Source organism: Canis lupus, chromosome 11 (genome assembly GCF_003254725.2).
Source record: "Canis lupus dingo isolate Sandy chromosome 11, ASM325472v2, whole genome shotgun sequence".
Lineage (NCBI taxonomy): Eukaryota > Metazoa > Chordata > Mammalia > Carnivora > Canidae > Canis > Canis lupus.
In genome coordinates this window covers 43,825,071-43,840,778 of record NC_064253.1, presented here as the reverse complement: position 1 = coordinate 43,840,778, position 15,708 = coordinate 43,825,071, and the positions used below count along the sequence as shown (strand labels likewise).

The following is a 15,708-nucleotide window of genomic DNA, read 5'->3' as shown; positions in this document are numbered from 1 at the left end:
AAATAAGTTCCCAGCTTGGGGTTTTCTGTAGGTTTCTCCTTTTGCCATGCAATCAATCATGTGCAGTATTGCATTCTTTCCATTTGTGCATTCATCACTGTACTAGCAATTGCACTGGAGAAATTGGACAGAGCAGAGGAGGAAAGGAGTCTGGCTGGACTGTTTAGTGACATAGGGGGCAGGTCTTCTCCTTTGAACTTGAGTTTGGGGGTTCCATTTGGTATAGAGATGGCATTTATAGGCACAGAAACTTTTTTTGGGGGGGCTTGGAATATTCAAACACTGTTGGTGAAAAGCAGAGTACACACATTTAATATGGGTATTCTGGTATGGTAAAGCAAATTTGATCAAAAATATATTTTTAAGAATATTTGTGTTGAGGATCTCCACAAATCCTGGGATCACCAATGTACAGACATAGTAGATCAAATTTATTTAGCATCTACCACATTCAAAGCTCTATGTTTGTAGTTTGGAAGGACACAAAACATCTCCAAAATATCACAAAATCTTTAAGCGGTACAGGAAAGTGTTATTTTTGTAATTTGGCTGAGTGCAGTTTTCTCCAGTGTCTGAAAGAGTGGTTCTCCCGTGTCTGAGTGTCTGAAAAAGTTGACATGACATAAAGCAAAGAAACAATTACCATTAATTTATATGGACAATTGTTTTGAGCATTCCTAGAACTAACAGACAATCTCTCTTAGGCTTTTCTGATACTTTTAGTACACATCTTGCTAAAGGGTGCACAAAATAAATGGACATAAGACACAGCACACATGTTCAAAGACACAGTTCAAAGTTGTGGTGGCTTGATGCTGAGATGCTGAGTGTAGTTCCCGGGGAAGGAGCTGGGTGATGTTACGGTTGTTGTTTGGGGTGCGCACTGCCTTTTTAATGGCTCATTGCAAAACAAGTACTGAATGCTATTTTCATTTTTTTGCCTTTTTTTTTTTTTTTTTTTTGTAAAACTGAAAACCCTTTTTGGATTTCTTTCAGTTAGTGAAAACAGATACTCATAAATCTTTTGTAAAAGCAAAGTGGTGTTTCATACATATATGGAATTTAAGAAACAAAACAGATGAACATAGGGAAAGAGAAGGAAAAATAAGATGAAAACAGAGAGAGGGAGGCAAACCATAAAAGATGCTGAACTATAAGAAATTGAGGGTTGTTGGATGGGAGTGGTTAGAGGGAAGGGATAACTGAGTAACGGGCATTAAAGCACTTGATGTAATGAGCACTGGGTATTGTATGCAACTGATGAATCACTAAATTCTACCTCTGAAACTAATAAAAGAAAAAGTGAAGCAGTTTAAGGCAAGCTTGCTCAAAGCAGGGGATGTCTGTGTAGAGGGCTATGTGAAAGCTCCAGGAAAATCAGTGTCACCCATCTTTGAAAGAATTTGGAATGAGGAGGACTGGGCATGTTTAATGGAAAGCATGAAAAAAGTGACTAGAAAATGTTCCATGTTTATAGAACAACAGAGTAGAAATCAGAGTGGATGGTGCTCATGCATGGGACAGGGCATAAGCCAACCTATCAGGAACAGGAATCTTATTATCACTATGCTTTCTGAGTATGTTGTAGCTCACAGGTACCATGGAAGACAATTATATCTAATGCAGAAGGTTTTAATTTTCTGGAAAAGTGTCGTGAAAAATGATAAGAGTTTTCCTTCCAGAAAACTTTGAAAATATATGGCTTCCACCTAAGACATGGTTAATATACCTGACATATTCAGACTAGCAATGCTGAGATAGAAGTCATAGAGAGCCTAGACTTGGTCAATTATTTACTCCTACATGGAGTGTTTGCTTGTTTAGTTTGCATGTTAGAAATTGATCTATCAATTAGATTTGATGTATTCTGGCCATTCAGCTTTTCAGCAATTTAATGTTCACTCTTGGATGACAGGTTGTATTTTATGAAAGGTACAAGGGACTATTTTTCGTTGAAAAGAGTTTTCAAGAATCAGTGGCTCAAGGACATTTCTCTGAATCTGCTAGTTTGGAGTGGGATTATAAACTTCCTTTAGGGGTTCAGTAGATATTCTTATTAATAACTCTGGTTCAAGTAAGGTATAGATTCTGCACTATGAATTCTGTTCCCAGATTTTAAACTAGTCTGTTGGAAGGATCTGGTTATGGTGGCTTTTGATACAACCCAAATGAGTCCATTTAGAGTCTTGTTTCTAAAAGAAAAAAAAAAAAGTATACACTATACACCTCCATACAACTCATAACCACAAAGTCCCAGGAAAATTCTGTTACGTTCTTGGTTTTAGGATTGGGACAGCTTGAACAAAAGGAGGCAACAAAGACATCATGCCTGGGTTTCTAAGTTCCTCCTAGATCAACCTGATATTAAGGAATTTTCATTCACCTTCCATTCATCAAGAAAAGAAAGTATAGCCTATCGGTCAGAGAAGGAGTCAATTTGGCTTATGTATACTATGGCCTGGTAGATGATAATGTCCCTTAATTTTTATTCAGTTTTATTAATCAATGTTATATAAGCAAGTTATTCTTTACGTTAAAAAGCCCATCTAATTTATTTAGTTTCTCTATGACTAAAAGACCCATTGTAGTATTTTAAAAATAAACTAATATTTAATATTAAATATATTACTTTCATAATCTTTTTAGTAAAATGCTGAGGAAGAAGAGCTATGTTCGATTTTAGGTTAATTTTGAGTGTCTTCAAAATGATATTAAAGCTTCATTGATATGACATGCCTAATACCTGTATTTTAGAGAAAAGTGAGCAAGGAAAATGCCATTCAAGTTGAGATTTTTGGCAGCCTAGGGAAGTTGAAATTCTATATGAAATTGGCAATTTGTGGTATTCCTATATTCTTCTTGCTAAATTTCAGTTCAAATACTTTCTACAGCAAGACAGCTTATTCTGACTTTCAGAGAGACTCGAGAATAATGAAAGAAAAAAACAGTATTGTGAAATAGTACTACTTCACAAAATTAATTTGGAATTTGTATATGTGTTAGATATGTGAACAATATCGGGGTAGTTTATTAATTTTCTATAGATTTTTGTCTGTGGCTTAAGATTGAGTATTTAATAGGCCACAACAGATATGTAAGTAATCTTTAAAGTCTTTGGTGTTTTGATTTCCTCAAGATCTAATTAATCTTGGGGAAAATTACTGGGATACATATGTACAAATGTCAGAAGTAAAATGCGATATCAAGGAATTCAACTATTTGAGTAGTATTTCAGTTGAGTGAAATTCTTGTTTCCAATATCATTGGTTTAAGGAAAATCTATGTGAGTAGAGTGAGGCTGAGAACTGGCCAGTTTTACAGGCAGTCTGGGTCAAGTTGATACTTTTTTTCTTAGATTATGTAGATAGTGGTTTATATCTCAACATCATTTTGGAGCAGAATTTCCCAAATAATGTCTTCATGAGATAATGTATAACAATATAGGAAATATCTAAAAAAATCCATGTTTCAATAATTTTCAGGACACAGCTAGGTGATTGAGTGACAGAACTTAATTTTATTTATAAATTCTCAGGTATTAAATATATACAAGTACTCTGAGATTCTCTGAACAGAAGACTATATATATTACAAGTAATAGTAGGTTTCGATAGCATTAGGAAGGTTTTGGCCAGGAGACCCAAGAGTGTTCTTGTGCCAATCGCATTTTCTTTCTGTGAGGTCCCTCAAAGGAAGGTGTATATTGAATAAGCAATAATAATAATAAATAGAAACTCAGAATGACTTCTTAATATTAACATGTGAGTGTCTGGTACTCCAGTGGAGTCTCTTAAGAATGCTGGTAAGATACACAGTAATAAATTATTTCTGTTCGTTTATCCACACTTACAATGATATTCTATTCATTCGAAGACGAATATGGCCAACTGAGCCAGGCTGGAAGTCATTTACCATCCATTTCAATGAAAATGGGAAGTAGACAACAGATATGGTGGACTCGCTCTAAGGGAATACTAACACATTTCCTAACACATTCCATGAAGGGAATAAGTAAAAGAAAAAAAAAGGGGGAAAGCAGGAAAGCTAGGCTGTAGGTCTGAGACAACTTATTCACTAGGCTGCATGGCAGGAAGTGCTGGAAGAAAAAGACAGAAAGAGAAAGAAAAACAACAGAGATAGATCCGAAGAAGAGTCCCAGTTCTGTGAACCTGCATCACTGCACCAAAAAAGGTACTAAAAAGGACAGTGCCACAATGTGCAGGCTTTAAAGCATCACTTGACCGAACCCAGTAATAAAGTATGTTCGAGTAAGTATTCTGAGGCTTGTCCCATCAGGATACTAAATGCTCATCTTTGAAGGAAAGGGAGGAATGGGAGAGATTAAGAAAAAAAGCAGCAACCCTCAGCCCAACAAGATGCACAGTTGGCCAAATTTACTTACCACAGTCTTTTTTTTTTTCCCTCAAGGATACTCTCTTAAGGATCAGCTTTTAGAGAAAATACTTTAGAAAATGATCCATATCCTTAAAGCCATTGCCTAAAATGAGTAAGTCTAAGGTGAGCAGTAAGATACAGAAAAAGTTACCCTCGTGAATTTTAGTAGTGTAACAGCGATACATTTCAATGAACTGTGGCAATTCGACTTAAAACTTGAAATGTTTTAGATCAGAAGTTCCCATTGATCCCAGAAAGGGAAATGGTAGAACCTTTCTGGAATCTGTTCCTTTGATTCTGGGTATATGGAGGATACAGGGAGCTGGCTGTATGAAGGAACGCTTAAATCCAGAAAAACATCTAACCACTTCTTCTACCGTAAAGTCTGTTGAAGTTCCTTGAATACGAGAGATGCCCGTATTGCACAGCTCAGTCCATGTGATTTTGTACATTACTTTCAGTCTAGGAGTCTATTTCATCAGAGTTGCTTATGATATTATGGCCTAAGCTCATAAGCTCATTGATTTAGGGTCCTGTTTTTTTTGGTTGTTTGTTTTGTTTTGTTTTCATTTAGGGTCTTGTTTTGAATGTTCTTACTAGTAAAGAAAAATGGACCCTTAAAGTCATCATTGCTTCCCTTGTTATTTACTTGCTGTTTTTATGATTCATTGTAAATATATTAGGACAATTTTCCAGTTAATTATTTTGAAGAATTAAAAATTAGCTACGGTAGACACACTAGTTGTTTTTTAAGCACCAAAAAGCAAGTTCACCTTGTGGGTATTTTGTTTGCCTGGTTTTCCATTTCCTTGCTGTTCTGGATAACCTTCCATCAGCATATTCCTTGAAATGAGCTTGAAGTATTTGTTCTATATTTTATATTGAACTTGGGCTCGTGTCTTTTGCAGAGAAATGACTTGTTAACATATTGTTTTTGAAGCACAATTTGCATTTCTGTGAACCAGGGATTAGGTATTGTGTGTAGATTAGGAATAATTTATGTCTAATTAATAATTGATGTTTTTCCCTATTCTGACTGAGATTTCGTTCTGCATAATATGAGAAGAGCAGATACTCCCTTGTGATGACAAGGGAAAGCATTTTTCAAGTGCAAATAATGCTCAAACCTCAAAATCAGCTGCAGTGGGCTTCACTGCTAAATAATTGAACCTATTGGATCTCAGATTTTTTTTTTCACAATTCTTGTCTTCTGGAATTAGAAGATGTACGCATGTAATAATGCCCTGTGTATCCAGAACTGAAAAACTTGGTAACCTCACATATCTAAAGGGCATTGAAAACTGAAAAGTGTCCCAAGAAGGACCTCTGGCCAATCAGAAAGGAAAGCCACAAAGCTTTTACATTAACACTGTTTTGTCAGGGGACAGTCCCTCAGGTACTCACTTACAGCAGTTAATCTACATATCATTTTTAAAAATAGGCTTTTTAAATTTCAAACAGATATTATAATAATTCCAAATATACAGAAGTATTTATAGTAAAGGTAACTGCTGCCTCCCCCACTCTCATTCAACTTCCTAGCAGTGATAAGTACTAATTATTTCTAGTCTCTTTAAAATTCAACAAGCCCATTATATTTCTTAGATTAAAACAGCCAATTAGAAGAGCTGAGAAAGGCACCTGGAAGTAACTAGAAGCCCTAACTGCCTGTAAGAATAGAAATAAACATAAAAAGCAAAAAAAAAAAAAAAATAGATCAAAGAAAGGTATTAAGACAATCACCACATTCCACGAACACTACAAAATCATGACAATCCAGAACATTTAGTTCATACCATCATACCAGATTCCAAGCAGTACTATTAAATGAGGCATTGCAAGAGTGTGTTCAAATGAGAGAAAAGTTATCTGGCAGTGTTTTCCAAAATGCGTGGATTAGAGCTAGTTTCATGTAATATGTTTATCACAAAAATAAACCAAAAATATCCTATTACTGTTATAAGAGATCAACTTGGCCTCAGTTTTTCTTCTTTGCTTTTAAGATTTTCACTAAAACATCATATTGATGGGTGATGCTGAAATAGTCTTATCCGAAAATGGTCAAATTGCAGTATAGAGATCAGTATTTATTGCCATCTCCTGTACGTTCACCTTTCACTAGCTATACTTTGTTTTTAGACCTCAAAAAACACCCAATTTCTTGATATTTTCATTCCCTTCCAATCCAACACCTATCTGATAGTTTCTGGTTTCCACCACTGAAGCTTGACTCTGCATGTCACATTTTAGTCACTCTCCTCCCATTGACCAGGAGGATCTTTATGTTCCTCCCAGCTTGACTGAAGATAGCCACCTTCCTGACTTGTAGGCCTCTGACCTTCCTTTTCTTAGAACATGTGCATAAGAAAACTTGTAATTGTAAATTGTTCTGGTGCCTCCTTGAGAGGTCAATCTTTTTAAATACCTCTTGCCTATTTTTTACCCAGTAATGTCTTTTTTTCCAGAACTTGGGAGCCATCCCTTTGATATATAATTAAAGAAGATAGTTCCCCTATTATCCAGTAGGAGGGCTTTGCTTGAAGGTGTAAATCTATCTGCTGTTATGGAAATATGAAAAAGCAAACTTTTTTTGGCAGGGGGAAGAGGGGGGACATCCAATTAGCCAACACAGATAGTTTAGGATCCCCCTTGCCTCAGAGGAAAGGAGTTCAGACTGAGCTCTGGTCTCCCTCTTCTTTATTGCAATAGGCTGAATTCAATAAAGTCCTCCTTGCCTGTTTAATTTTGTCTAGTGCGATTTTTGCTTTGACACCATCCGCTTACTGATCTACCTTAACCTTCTGCTGTTCCACTTTCAACCCTTATATCGAGTCAGTATTTGACCTTCTTTACTGTTATGTCATGCTTACTTTGTATGATACTGTAGAGAATTAGACAATCTTTTCCAAGTTGCATGGTAGTTTTCCCAAAATGTCACCACTCTCCTCCATCCAAATAGTTGTCAGCTGTGCCAATACTAGATACTTCCAATTATAAAAAGAACTTTATCAGTTTGAGAATTTAAGTGGTATTTCAAATCAATCTTCCTAATAAATTGCTGCCATTGTGATGTCAAAAAAAAAAAAATGACCATGCTAGAGGTGTTCTATCATTCAGCCCTGCCTATATCACAATCTTTACCTTTCCCCATGTCCTGCTGCATAATCTGGGCTCCATCATACCAGATTGATGGACAATTTAATGTTTCAGAATGTTTTCTGTGTCCTTGACTTTACTGACACAGTTCCCTGCCCTCATGCATACACTTGTTCACTCACTCATTCTTTCAAAGGTTTCCTTGAAATTCTTAGAAAACACATGAAAGTCCTAAATTAAATTTTCCCTCTTCTGTGTCTGATGAGCCTGTTTCCTTTTTCAAGATATAGCTTAGTCTCTATCCCATAAAGCATTTTTAACTTTCCCTGTCATCATGTAGAATTAACCTCTCTTTCCCTTCCCAACTCAATTGTTACATTTTTCTATCACAGGACATAAAACATTTTTGACATATTTTTTAAAAAAACATATTTAACCATTTAAAGGACCAGAAACCATTTTGATTCCAGCAAACAACACAGTCCACTGTGACTGAATTTGACTGTTGTTTTTTTGTTTTGTTTTTGTTTTTAATTTAGATCCATTAATTTGAATGTCTCTGTTGGTTTAGTGCTGGATACAGAACATCTCTGACACATATGTTTTCCTATGCTTGGCATTGATCCTTGGTTAGTGACCTTATTCAATGATTTGTTTCATATACAAAGACATATATATACTTTATAAGATAGTCTGTTGAGAAAAATGTCCTTGAACCTGTAACAATTATAATTTACAGAAATGATTACAGAAACATAGTTTCTAATAAGAGTGCTTGGTGCATGAATCATTCTGAATAAATAAAATTTCCCAATGGCTCAGCACTTGAAATATCCAAACTTTAGGGGCACCTGGGTGGCTCAGTGATTGAGTGGCTGCCTTTGGCTCCGGTCGTGATCCTGGGGTGCTGGGATCAAGTTCCACATCGGGCTCCTCGCAGGGACCCTGCTTCTTCCTCTGCCTATGTCTCTGCCTCTCTCTTTGTCTCAAATAAATAAATAGATACATACATACATACAAACCTAAATAACTAAACTTTAAAATGTTCCAATGAGAGAAAATATTATAGATATGTATTCCATATGCTTTTGATTTTAGTTAGAATATATGGGGTAGAATTTAAAATCTTTTAATATTTTCTTTACCATATATCGTCATCATTTTGAACAGCCTGGGATCTAAAGTTCTGGTGCTTTCAGGAGCAGCTTAGTCTTTTGGAGCTGTGAGGCATCTGGCTGCTGTGCATATCCTGCCTTTCATAGACCTCTATTTATATAATAAACCGCTTTTTGGAAGCTTACAAAACATTCTAATTTACAAATGTTTTATATTAAACAGTAGCAAGGGCACACTAGGGATTTGTTTTTAAAAGACATAATTAACATTTTGACCAATAGAATTTCTGATAATGAATTACCTGCTCAAAAGCCAAAAATTAAAAAAAAAAAACAACACACACACACTTTTTAAATTTTCATTATTCAGGACTACAGATAGCTGAATTTTCTTGACAGTTGAACCCTAGATAGGTAAATTTAATTTTGATGGGTTCTAAACTGGTGATATTAACAACAGCAAAACAACAATGCCTTATAACAAAGCAATGTTTGTTTTAAGATTAGAAACCCCTTTTAGGGTGTTTCAAATCAAAACAGATTAGGAATTATTATGTATGCAATTCAGATGATCAGCAAAAGATATTTTTAAAGGACCCTTGTATTTAACCTCCCCTAAACTTGTTAATCATACAAAAATGAAGCCTGGACCTCAGTTTACGTATTTCACATGGGTCTTGTAAACCTTGGCAATATCCCTAATTTGGTATTTTAAAAAGTATTTGCAATTCTGTCTCCATAAAACTGTGTAGGTTTGGAAAGTTCAAAATTTTACACTATCTCAATCTCTTAATGATCGTCATATATTCAATATTTCTGGGTTAGTGAGAAAATGGTGTATTGTGTGGTATGGTCAACTTTATCCATCCCAAAATCTAAAATGAGCATAAGAAGGAATTATGCTAAGGACATTCAACAAAAGTGTGTTTCCTTAGGAGTACATTTACATAATGAGATAGTTTCATGAGAGGATATCTCTAAAAAAGAGGAGAGTGGTATGGTGGTAGGGGCTTGGGGACATTCTATAGAAGCTAATAGATTCTGTATGTGTCTTGAATGCCTTCTGAAATTGGAGGAGTGTACTTGAAGGGAGCCATTCTGCTATGTGAAGTATTTTCACTGACAGGAGTCCCTACGGACAAACAATCTTTTGACTTGCTGTTATTGCTGAGAATAGAATATTTGAATTTAAAATTCATGGGTGGATAGTGAAGGGATGGGATCAAAATGGCAAATAAGACTATTCATCTCCAGCCCCCTTCCAAAGTAAACACTAGTAGAAATGACAGATGACATTAACATAATTATGGACACACAAATATATAAACATAAGCCTAAGGATATAGATACAGATACAAATGTCAGTATTGGAACACAAGTGAACTGTCAATGGAGATACCCTAAAATAAATACTCATCTGTTATTCTGTATTCCTCTCCATATCCTGTCCCACCTCTGAACCTAAGGAACAGCTAATCTATTTTCTCTTTTGATTTGCCTTTTTTGGACATTTCATATATCTTTGAACTATTTTTGCAACTCTTTTTGTGGCTTAAGATTACCTCAGAATAAAAAAGCAGTATTCACTTTTCTATCATATTTTTAGTATGTATTTTTGTGACTAATTTGTTCTGGTGTTTAACATAAAACATTAGATATGTCACATAACTATTATGAAAATAGAAGATGTAGAAATGTATATCAATTTCTAGTTTCCTCTGGATATATGAAACCCAAATTTTCTGTTTCAGGAGCCAGCATTTTAAGCACTCTCTGCTTTGCTGCATAATGCACAAGCATTGTCTTATTTATCTCTACATTTGCTCCTGTGGGTAGCAGAGTTTCTGGCAATTAATAGATCTTTGTTGAGTAAATACTACTATGGATGCATAAGTAAATAAATGAATAGGTGAATTAATCATTTCAGTTATATTAGTATAAAATATTGGTTTAATTGGCTTTCAAAAACAGTTTGTCTTATTTTTTTTTTAAAAATCATTTCAACGTCTTCTCAATAGTTTTGGTAATCAAAACATTTTAAATTTTAATGCTGATTCTCTACTGTTTTAATAAAATTATCTCATCTTATAGATAAGCCTCAGTGAGTTTACCTAAAAAATGACAAAAAGACTATATTCCTATACTACTTCACATCATTGTTGTGCAGATCTTGTGTAATGATGTACTTTTTAAAAAAATCATCTAAGGAATTAATACATAAAGACCTGTAAATTGGGAGATAATGTTTTCATATGATGGTATGAAATGTTTTTAAACATTGTTAATGCATTCCTGTATGAATCAGCTCAGAGTACATAGCAGTAATAAACAGTTGAATTTTCTTGAGTAATATAAAACTATCCTCAGACTTATCTGGCTAACCCAGATGGGTCCTAAAAGAAGATTCTTGCCATAGAAGAGTCTTCATTTGCACATGTGAGTTCCTATTGATGTCAAAGCAAATATCAACCAAGAAAAGAAGCTCTTAAACTATCTAACTGCTCAGATGTTTGACACAGGATTCACAGGGAAGAAGGATAAAATAAAATATAAAAATAGGTCTCACGGTGTTTTAGAAACGAGTAGACATATGTTTAAAAAAAAAAAAAAAAACCTCCAGGAAAAAATGGCCTTCCAACATGAAACAGAATTAAAGGTACAGGAAGAAAAGCAAAGGAACCACGATAAAGATAAGTCAGTTTAACTATAATTGGTATCAAAAATATATATGATGAACAGAAAAGGAAGTTTTTGCATAATTTCAATCAAACAACAAAGCAACTCAGTCAGTGTCAGGGTTACTAAGGGTTCCCAGAAAGGAAGGATGAGGGAAGCATTAAAGAAAATGGCCTAGGTACCAAATGATTCTCCATATTAAAATGACTCAAGGGCACCTGGGTGATTCAGTCAGTTAAGCATCTGCCTTCAGCTCAGGTCAAGATCCCAGAGTCCTGGAATCAAGCCCCGAGTTGGACTCCTTCTCTCCCTCTTGCTCCTCGTGCTGTGTTCTCTCACTTTCTCTCTCTTGCTCTAACTCTTTTTCAAATAAATAAATAAAATATTTTTAAAATAGTAGAAAGACCTAAAATTATTACTGGCCTAACATAATCTCATTGTATCCTGAAGAGAATATGGATGAGGCAACAACAAGAGGGGAGGAAACAAAAGGAAGTGGTCTATTTTTAATATCTTGTAAGGTTATTATATTACATTGTCAAGCTATATACTGAAGCTTGAAAACCTCTTGGATACTTCACAACCGTTGCTGTCCTCATTGAGAAAGTCAGTGTTTTTCTTCAATAACATATTTACTAATATACATTGCTTTGCCTGAAAAGGGGAAGAGGTAGTTAAAGGTTTTCACTTAATGGAATATTTCAGGTAATTCTCAATTCCTATGAAGAGAGAACTCCTAGGTATTGAACATCAAGAAATGCAGAGAAAGGGAGTTCAGTGTCTACTTGTAGTGGCTTCAGAATATCTAAAGAGAAGTGGATTGGAAAAGGCAGCCTTCCAATTTGAAGGATTTTATCAAGGGATAAGGTTAGAGTCTGTCTTGAAACCATGTTGGCATAATAATCACATTTTTATTTATACAGGATGTTTATTTTTAGTGAGTTTGGATGCCTGAGATAGACACAGAGGCCACAAACGCTTACCACCATCAAGACAGTCATTGTGCTGCTAATAATACAAAAAGTTGAGAAGAAATAGTAATGGAAAGTAAGAAGATAACTGTAGAAGACCATATATGGATAATTGAATAGAAGCATTCTGTGCTAAAAGAAGATTGAAAAATAAGAGATTCTTAGGTGGATGAGGGCCATCTAGAGACCCTAATATAGGAGGTAAGAAGGGCTTTAATTAGGGGTTAAAGATTAGGTTAGACTGGAAGAAGTAGAAGAGGGAGGCTTTCTTAGGCATCAGCTTTTGAGAAAAAATTATTTTGATAGAAATCTCCCAATCCTTCCAACTACCACATAGTAGGAAGTGTACCACTTATCTAGATATGGGGCTTTGTTCGAGTCTTTGAATTCAAGCAATCTGTATCCAGGGTGCTTGAATCTTGCTACAGTTCTTTGCAGGTTGAAAGAACTTGTGGACCACTTAAAGTTCGAAAAGTGTGCATGTGTGTATGTGTATACGCCTCTATTATCTAGCATGTAATAGTTTAGCAAAGAAGTGACACTTTTATCTCATTTATCAGATCTGGTCCAATAGACTGTTAGTGACTTTTCTGGAATATTCTCTGGTCTATGGCCTAATTTAGCAAGAGAAACATGCCTAGATGTTATGAATTCATGCCCCAAGGACAGATGGAGACAATGGACAATAATAATATATATCACACAACCCAGATGTAATACATGGTGCTTTAAAGTTAGATATTTGATTGAAAATTCTAACTGCACCACTTTTACTTGAGTGACCCTTGGTATAATCATCAACCATTTTTGACCAAAGATTCGGCATTAGTGAAATTAGGCTACTAATTACATTATAGAATTTTTATAAAAATTAAATGAGATCACAAGTACTGAGCCTTGAATAGCACCTGAAATACAGCAACATCAATGTCTTTTAGTTTTCTTTCTAATTTTTAGTAGATATATTGCAGAGTCTGTTAAAGAGAACATGAAATTCTGTATTCCAAGATGTGACATATATAAATAGTATAAATAGGGTAAATTGTAATCTTTTCATATAAGCATCATGGGAACTAGCTACCATTGTCTTCTATGAGATGTTCTTTTGTATTTATAAGAGGTAAATCAGTAGGCAAGTATATCATTCATCTGCTGTGATTTTTTTTATGACATATACAAGACATATAAATCAATATCAGGGCTGGTCAGTTTACTGTAAGTCAAATGTGATATTGCCGTAATGTCATGGCATGTTTTATTTGAACTGCCTTTATATTGTCTGCCTTTCCTTCACCTAATTGAACTTTTACAATTCATCAAATATCATTAATTTTCTTAATCTCCTGAAGAACTGTTTAGTTTCTATTTAAGGTATCAGTCTTAAATTGTACTCTGCTCATCTCATGATTTAATGATTTCCTTGGGTAACACACTGAATACTCATGGACTTCATTTCCCCATCTGTAATATAGTGTTCATATTTGCCCACCATAGCATTAGACTTGTAAAAGATAAACAGCCTAAAACATCTTCAGAATATCTTGGACTGTTCCTTTGTCATTGACATTAATCCTATTTAGGGGCTTCATGTTTTAATTTTGTAGCTGGATTTTAGCATCTATTACCAGCAAGTTCCAGAAAATTTAAAATTAAAAAATAAATAAACATCTAAAATAAACCTCTGAAATGTCTGGAATACGGTTGTATTTATATATTGATTAAAAGTGAGCAAACCAGTTTGTTTTGGTTTCTGGTTTTGTTTTCTTTTTTCTAAGTGAACTATAAATCTATCATTGCTTTTGTTTCTTTGAAATTTGGGATTGTAACAATCCTACTGCAAACCTTCTAATCTTGGATAGGGATTATTTTGAATGGCCTTTGGTTTTTCCTATATTCTCTGGTGTCAATGAATGCTCAGCACTTATGATTTTAAATAGTTAAGAGCTTAAGTCAGTTGAAGAGCCAGGATATTGTAAAGAGAGCCAGAAGATGTGGGAGAGAAAGAGAGAGCTATGGATTAATTTAACTATAAAAACATAGCAATTCTGGTGTAAAATAGGAGGTAGAAAACACTCCCCTAGCTTCTATTCCTTCATATAGAAGAAGAGGGAGAAGATTTCCTCTGGTGGCTAAAGTGACTATTTCTTTTTTAGTTGTTGTTTTTAAAGATTTTATTTATTCATGAGAGACACAGAGAGTGTGAAAGGCAGAGACACAGGCAGAGGGAGAAGCAGACTCCATGCAGGCAGCCCGATTGTGGGACTCGATCCCGGGACTCCAGAATCACACCCCAGCCAAAGGCAGGTGCCAAACCACTGAGCCACCCAGGGATCCCATAAAGTGACCAGTTCTGAAAGAAAAATAATAGTAGGTTTTTGATAGAAGAGAAGAGTTGCCATGTGGTAGACATTGAAAAGAAGTTTCTCTTTGGTCAATTGAAAGTGCTATTGTTTACCATCTGGGAATCAGAGTAAGGTAAGAGGATTTTTGAGGAACCTGTCTTTTCTGAGGAACCTACAGCTATCTGAAGAGCTGATAGAGTATGCAAACCTTCACAGGTTGAAGTCTAAGCTTCTAAAAGTCTTACAATTTGTGGATAAACTCAAATGGAAAGCACCTGGACATCAGCTGTTTTGAGGAAAAGGTGCAGGATATTCAATGAGGAAATTATCAGTTAATATATCAACCATTGAATATATATCCTGTTAATTATACTTCCAAATATACCTTGGCACCAGAAACTGCTGGCAAAGTGTAGTTATAGTGCATGGGGGAGAACTACCTTATTTAGCTTAATAACTATCTCTCAGGTGTAACGCAAACCAAAGTGGTGTGGTAGTAAAAATACATATATAACTTCAAGAGTCATCAAAGATACTATATTCAAGTAGGATTTTGTGGTGTTTTTAGAGGTAATTTTTTTTCCTGGGTGCTAGAGTGATTTCCAGAATGTAGGAACTGGCTTACATGCTTCTACATTCTGTGTGATGCCTTACTATTGGGTATGTCATGGTTGATGATCAATAAATACTTAGTAATTGATATTTAGTAATTGATAGATTAGCTCTTCATTCTCTATAACCTAAGCCTATGTTTCCCTCACTTAGATTCAAATACTGAACTCCTGGCATCTCATCAGGACATTCCATTTGACTTTACCTGGAAATGGAGGAACGCTTGCAAAGAGGTAAAGCTCTGCATTTGTGTTTTGCTGTGCTGACTTGAGGAGCCGGATGGGTTTGCAATAATATGAACACATATTAATTGAATATTTAATTAGAGGTATCCACCAGATAATAAGGTATTACTTGCTGGTTTTAAAGATAGGGAAACTGAGACTAGAGAGAGTAGAGAATTTGTGTTAGCTGGCATAAATGCTGCAAAGTCTTCAGTGTTCTATAATTTTAGCACTGATTTTCTTTTTGGTAGTTCTGTCTTCAACTCTGGAGCAATTT

General features: G+C 35.1%; 1 long non-coding RNA gene across 3 annotated transcripts in view; it reads left to right on the top strand.

Moving 5' to 3' along the window:
- LOC112650489 (uncharacterized) overlaps positions 1-15,708 on the top strand; it is a 218,511-nt gene that overhangs the window by 133,781 nt on the left and 69,022 nt on the right. For all 3 annotated transcript variants that reach the window (XR_004803701.2, XR_007414042.1, XR_007414041.1), the window contains exons 5-6: positions 12,206-12,454; positions 15,361-15,440. This is a non-coding gene — a long non-coding RNA (uncharacterized LOC112650489). The remainder of the gene's footprint in view (positions 1-12,205; positions 12,455-15,360; positions 15,441-15,708) is intronic.